Source organism: Suricata suricatta, chromosome 6 (genome assembly GCF_006229205.1).
Source record: "Suricata suricatta isolate VVHF042 chromosome 6, meerkat_22Aug2017_6uvM2_HiC, whole genome shotgun sequence".
Classification (NCBI taxonomy): domain Eukaryota; kingdom Metazoa; phylum Chordata; class Mammalia; order Carnivora; family Herpestidae; genus Suricata; species Suricata suricatta.
The window spans coordinates 6,384,690-6,391,660 of NC_043705.1; the positions used below are offsets into that span (position 1 = coordinate 6,384,690).

The 6,971-nt window shown below is 42.8% G+C and overlaps 1 long non-coding RNA gene across 1 annotated transcript in view; it reads left to right on the forward strand.

The window, feature by feature from the left end:
* Nucleotides 1-4,763: 4,763 nt before the first annotated feature.
* The window catches only part of LOC115293913, a 19,427-nt gene continuing 17,219 nt past the window's right edge, over nt 4,764-6,971 (forward strand). The window contains exons 1-2 of the long non-coding RNA XR_003909668.1: nt 4,764-4,928; nt 6,097-6,153. This is a non-coding gene — a long non-coding RNA (uncharacterized LOC115293913). The remainder of the gene's footprint in view (nt 4,929-6,096; nt 6,154-6,971) is intronic.

Below are 6,971 nucleotides of genomic sequence, written 5' to 3' on the forward strand. Positions count from 1 at the left end.
TGCGCATAGAGTTAACAGGACTCTACTGCACACTTGAAAATGGTTATAAGTGTATTGGGCACGTGGGTGGCTAGTCGGTTAAGTGTCCAGCTCTGGATTTCAGCTCAGGTCATGATCTCATCATGGTTGGTGGGATTGAAACCCATGTCAGGCTCTGCGCTTGGGATTCTCTCTCTCTCTATCTCTGTCTCTCTCTCTCTCCCCCTATCTCTTTCTCTCTCCCTGTCTCTAATAAACACGAAATAGATTTTTGAATTGCTACAAGGGTAGACCTCATGTGATGTGTTAATCACAATTTTTGAAAAAGACACTGGCTCACTCTGTGGAGTTTCATTATTCTGCATAAACTTTAGAGTAAAGCCTAGCAAGTTGGTCAAAAAAATCCAAACGGAATTTTTATTGGATTGAATTGAAATTACAGATAATTTGTGAAGGATCACCCTGTTCATGTTACTAAGTCATCTCATGAAACATCTCTCATTTACTCAGATCACCTTCTACGTCCTTTACTTACACTTTAAACTTGTCCCCATAAAGCATGTATATAAAATTGAATAAATTAATTCCTAGATGCAATCTTCCTTGGAGGAATTCCTCTCTATGGACTGATAGAAAAATGATATGAGGACCACAGTTCACCCGTACTGGCGAAGAATGTGTTCCAAGACTCCCCGCAGATGCCACCAACCACATACAGTACCGAATCCTATACGGGTTACGATTTTTCCTCTACATACACACCTATGATAAAGTTTAATTTACAGACGAGGCACAGTAAGAGATTAACAACAACATCGAATCATAAAATACAACAATTATAACATACTATAATAAAAGTTATGTGAATGTGGTCTCGCCCCCTCAAGATATTTTATTGTGCTCTACTGAACCTTCTTCTTGGGACCATGTAAGAGGGTACCATGCCCGTGTGGTGAAAGGAATCAAGGTGAATGACACAGGCTTTGTGATGTAGCATTAGGCTCTGCATAGTGCTGTCAGAAGCAGAAGGAGTCAACCTTGCCTTTCCGAACTTGCATTATCTAAACTAGTTGAACTTCGGGGCGCCTGGCTGGCTCAGTGGGTTAAGCATCCAACTTTGGCTCAGGTCATGATCTCACAGTTCCTGAGTTCAAGCCCCGCGACGGGCTCTGTGCTGACAGCTCAAAGCCTGGAGCCTGCTTCGGATTCTGTGTCTCCCTCTCTCTGACCCTTCCCTGCTCATACTCTGTCTCTCCCTTTGTCAAAAATAAATATAAACACTTAAAATATGTATTAAAAAAAAAAACAATCATCTGCTTCCGGTTGTTGATCGCAAGTAACTTAAACCGTAGAACGTAAAACCGTGGATGAGGGGAGACAACTATGTAGTAGAGAAGCCTCTAGTTAAAATGGGATTTTCCCAACACATTCATTCCCTGTGCTATCCAGCAGCAGGTGTATGCAAACAGCGAACCCAGCACCATTGGCTTCTCCGGTCAGGACCCTGCATGTCCTTGATCTGTTTCCATCTGCTCCAAGTCCCAGGTGTTGAAAGCCAGCACAGACTTAGCACTGGGTCTGTAACCTCTGCCCCTCAGACCTGAAGTCTCTGTTTTTTCCCGAGCTGGTCGCTGTTCACCTTCCCCGGTTAGCACCTCAACCAGATCATGTTCTCTGGGTAGTCCCCAGAGAAGCACATTTCAGCTCAGGCCCAGGAAGGACTTTCTGTCCCAGCTGAGTGACTAACACCTCCCAGGTTACAACCTCACCTAGGGAGCAGGGCATTCACGCAGCCTGGTCAGACAGAAGTGATGGTGGAATATTCTGGAAACTGTGATCTCTGTGGTCTCTTCCAGTTCTGCTGTTGGTGGTCCCCGGGCTCCAGGTACGTCTTTTCGTTGCCCAACCTCACCTTCAAGGGAGCACTCCCCTTGTTCATCAACGGTCCCTGCTTACCTCTTGAAGTCTCCAATCTGGAGTACAAACAGCTCTGGTCTTCTGGAGAACTAGAGGAAAAGAAGGAGCAAAGGAAGGACCTGGCACCCTTGTGGCACATTTTGGGGCACAGTGGGCATCACCCAGGCTCCAAGAGTCCAGCTGGTACTAAGGAAGCCCCCCATCCCTGCAGAGGAGTGTACTCCCCACACACACAGTATGAATCTACTAGATCCATAAAGTGAGCTGGGCAGTTTTTACTCTATGGAACATCTAGGAAGAGTTAAGTATGAATGTTTCTCAAAAGTTTGGTAGAATTTACCTGTAAAACAATCTGAAGCTGGTGTTCCAGGGAGAGGAGGCTTCCTGCAATATTTATTTAATATTGATGGTTCCTTCAAGTAGTCTATATTTGTGCTAGTTCTGCCATTTTGTATATTTCAAGGACCATATCCGTTTCATCTGTTTTAAGTTCCTTTGCCTAGAGGAGAGAAAAGCCCATAATTGGATAAGTAGAGTGCAAACTAACAAAAGAAATTCACTGTTAAGCGAAGAGCTGTTGAATTGCAAGGTGAGCCAGATGTCCGGGGCAAGCCTGCACAACCAGGGAACAGGAGTGGCAAAATGACAAAATTCACACTTACCCGGCTCGCTGCAGTGTGGCGCCATCTAGTGGCGGTTATCTGCTCTGGCTTATACATATCAGAACAGACCCAAGGCTGGCCAAAACTTTCAGGTCACTGGCAACAATTCCAGAAATTTCTCTGGTTGCCCAATGTTGCAGATTTGGGCTAAAGAGATGCCTGCTCCCTTTTAGGCCTCTGCATTAGCTGCCTGTATCTTCCCCTACCCCCGTCTCACTCCTGCACAATGGCCACAGAAAAGATAAAACTTGAGCCCACAGCCATTTGAGAACAAGGGCAGGCAGGAAACATCACCAAGGTCAGTGGATCAAGTTCACATTACTGTGAGATGTTAAGGTAATGTGTCCCGGACAGATTCCTGATGCATCTTATGTGGCCATTCTTGTTCTGTATCATATTTAGTTTTATCTTCTTTTTTCCCATCGCTTTTGATTAAACGTTTGTCTATCTTATGTATCTACTCAAAGAGAGGGCCTTTGATTTTGTTAATCTGTTTTTTTATTGAGGTATATATTTTTTATTGACGTATAATTCATACACCATAAAACTTACCCTTTGAAGTATGCAATTCTGGGGTGTCTGGGTGGTTCAGTCGGTTAAGCTTCGGACTCTTGATTTCAGCACAAGTCATGATCTCCTGGTTTGTGAGTTCAAGTCCTGCGTTGGAAGAGAGTCCCTCTCTCCCTCTCTTCCTGCCCCTCTCTCATTCTCAATATAAATAAATAAACATTTAAAAATAATAAAAAATAAATAAAGTATGCATTTCAGTGGTTTTTTAATGTAGGCACGTGAATGTTCAACCAATCCTATTACCTATTTCTAGAACATTTTCAAGACCCCAACAAGAGCGCCCACATCTTGCCCCTGGAAACCACTGATTTGCTGTCTCAATGGTTTTGCTACCACCTTGAATAGTTGAAATAAATCATGCAGGGTGTGGTCTTTTAGGTCTTTCTTCTTCTACTTGGTATTATGTTTTCCTTTTTTTCTAATATTGCCATTTTAGAAAAGTTTTTATTTATTTACTTTTTCGAGAGAGAGAGAGGGAGAGACAACATACAAGCATAAGTGAGAGTCAGAGAGAGAAAGAGAGGGAGACAGAATTCCAAGCAGAATCCCAACATGGGGCTCGAACTCACAAACTGTAACATCATGACCCAAACTGAAATCAAGAGTCCGATGCTTAACCCATTGAGCCACCAGGTGCCCTGATATTATGTTTTCAAGTCTCATCCATGTTTTAGCAACTACCAGTGCCTCTTCCTTTGGTAGTGGAATAATATTCCATCGCATACATATGCCATATTTTGTTCATCCATTCACTAGTTGATGGACATTTGAGTTTCTACCTTGGGCTATTATGAAATGCTGCTATAAACACTCATGTAAAATTTTTTTTTGTTTTATTTATTTTTGAGAGAGAGAGAGAGAGAGGCAGCATGAGCAGGGGAGGGTCAGAGAGAGAGGAAGACAGCAGAATCTGAGCTGTCAGCACGGAGCCCAACGCAAGGCTTGAACCCACACACTGAGAGATCATGACTTGCACTGAAGCCACTCAACTAACTAAGCCACCCAGGCGCCCCTCATGTATAAGTTTTTATGTGGACGTGTGGTTTGGTTCTTCTGAGCAGATGCATAGGAGTCAGACGGTTGGGTTCATATGATAAATCTATGTTTAACTTTTTGAGGAACTGACATATCTTTCCACAGTGGCTACACCAGTTTACATTCTCATCAGACAGATGAATAAGGGTTTCAATCCCTCCACACTCTGGTGGATTTGCAAACGTATCTCCAGGTGGCTTTGATTTGTATTTCCCTAATGACTAATGACGCTATCTTTTCACACGCTTCAGAAGATACAGTGGCATTATTGTACTGTATCATCTTTAGAGAAATGTCTACTCAAATTCTTTGCCTATTTTGAGGGCACCTGGGTGGCTCTGTCAGTTGAGTGTCCACCTCTTGATTTCAGCTCAGGTCATAATCTCTGAGTCGTGAGACTGAGCCCTGAATCAGGCTCCATGCTGGGCAGGGAGCCTACTTGGGATTCTCTCTCTCTCCTGCACCTCTCTCCCACTCATGCTCACTCGCTCGCACTCTCTCTTGCTCAAAAAAACAGTAAAATTCTTTGCCTACTTTGAGATTGAGTTACTGGTCTATTGTTGAGTCATAAGAGCCTCATAAACTTTGGTTGCTAGACTTCATCCACCACCTTGAAACAATTCCTTGCCTACGATTTTAACTATACTCAGAGAGCAGCAGCATCCAGAGGAAACAGTCTCCTGAAATTGTAATCCATTAGCCCAGCCATACAGAGGAGCAAAGTTTGGAGCAGCAAATTAGGAAAGAAAAGGTCAACTTGCACAGGTTTTTATCAACTATTTTCCCCATCAGGGCTCTGGCAATGCCCGGATTTGACCATCCCAACACCAAATATTTGAGGTTTTGATAAGCTTTCTGAAATAAATCCCTACTTATTTAAAAAAAATTTTTTTTGTTTCATTTTATTTTTTTAAGTTACAGAGAGGGACAGAGCATGAGCAGGGGAGGGGCAGAGAGAGAAGGAGACACAGAATCTGAAGCAGACTTCAGGCTCTGAGCTGTCAGCACAGAGCCCAACGCGGGGCTCGGACCCACAGACTGTGAGGTCCTCTTACTCCTTCTTTTCATGTTTATTCTCACATTCTGCTTGCCAACATCTTAATCTCTTACACAGATTCTCACTCTTTAAACATAATGAATGAGGCATGCTTGGGGGGGCTCAGTTGGTTAAGCATCTGACTTCAGCCCTGGTCATGATCTCACGGTTCCTGAGTTTGAGCCCTCCATCAGGCTCTGTGCTGACAGCCCAGAGCCTGGAGCCTGCTTTGGATTCTGTGTCTCCTCTCTCTGCCCCTCCCCCTGCTTGTGCTCTGTCTCTGTCTCTGCCTCTCTCTCTCTCTCAAAAATAAATAAAACATTAAAAAAAATTTTTTTAACATAATGAAGGTGTTCTTACCTTACTATAAATTATAAAGACTTTGGCTGACCTGCTATAGGAAGAGGTACTCATGCCCAATTCGGTAACTCCATGTAAACATCTGTCTCCACCTCTTTAGATCGGCTTACATCCTACAAGGTGAAAAACCAGCTCTGGGTTAAAAGCTAGCCTGTTCCCCTGTTTCCTAATTACATTTTTGATTATGGTTTATTGCTTATCATTGATTTCCCAGAGGCGCTGCTGAATGGACTCTTACCCCGAAGCTTCATTTGTTAAAAAGAACTCGATTCACGTAAAAGAACCTTCCCCGGAGCTCCAAGGAAGATGTATTACTCTGGTTTTTCTAGACATCTCAGAGCAGGCAGCACATATTTTATTAAAAGATTTAATAGACTACTGTTTACAAAAACGGCACATGGAAATCTAAGTCACAAGTTATAAGATATAATAGGAAGAATCAGTCATAGAGGAGACACATGAGGAGTTGAGAAACTCGTTTGTTAGTCAGTGTCTGATACTATATCCAGCCTTCTAAAAAATAATTTCACGTTTCAGGACAGTCTGAGAGGGAAGCCAATCAGCCAAAAAGAATTCTCGCCTCATATCCCAAAGGTAAGGCATCCCCAAGGTGATATTTTTAGTTTTATATATGGTTTCTCCATTATGCGTATAAAAGGTTCTCATTTTCAAAAAGCCTTGGGTTTGGCTTGAGGTATAGTTTTTTTTAATTTTGGATCGTTTCATGTTGGTGTAACTCCATGGTCCAAAAGCTTCCCCTTGCTGTTCATATGAAAGTGGCTGCTTCTTCCTCAAGCTGTTTCACTAAAGAGAACACTATTACACGTAGGTCTACTCAGCAGCCCACTAATCCATCCTGGTTACATTTATAAAGGAGAATAGTCATTAAATTCCATATTCCAACTGGAATTCTTTGCATTACCTAATGAAGTGACCTTAATCTGAAGGATTTCATAAATATGATGGGCAAGAGACGTCTCACACTTCATCTTTATATAATTTGATTCTCACCTCAGACCCATTACGTAAGTGATCCCAGGCTACGTGGGCAAAACTCCCATGATGCTTATAGTCTCATGATGTTGCCTCTGAGCTGCCACAGAGTTAAAAATGTAATTTCTGCAAATGAAAATTGTCTTTACTGAAATTCAACAGTCTCATGGTAACTATCCATCCATATTTAATTTTATTTTTTTAATGTTTCATTTATTTTTGATACAGAGAGAGACAGCATGAGCAGGGGAGGGTCAGAGAGAGAGGGAGACACAGAATCTGAAGCAGGCTCCAGGCTCTGAGCTAGCTGTCAGCACAGAGCCTGACATGGGGCTCGAACCCACGAACGTGAGATCTGACCTGAGCTGAAGTCAGAGGCTTAAGCAACTGAGTCACCCAGGCGCCCCCATCCAAATTCA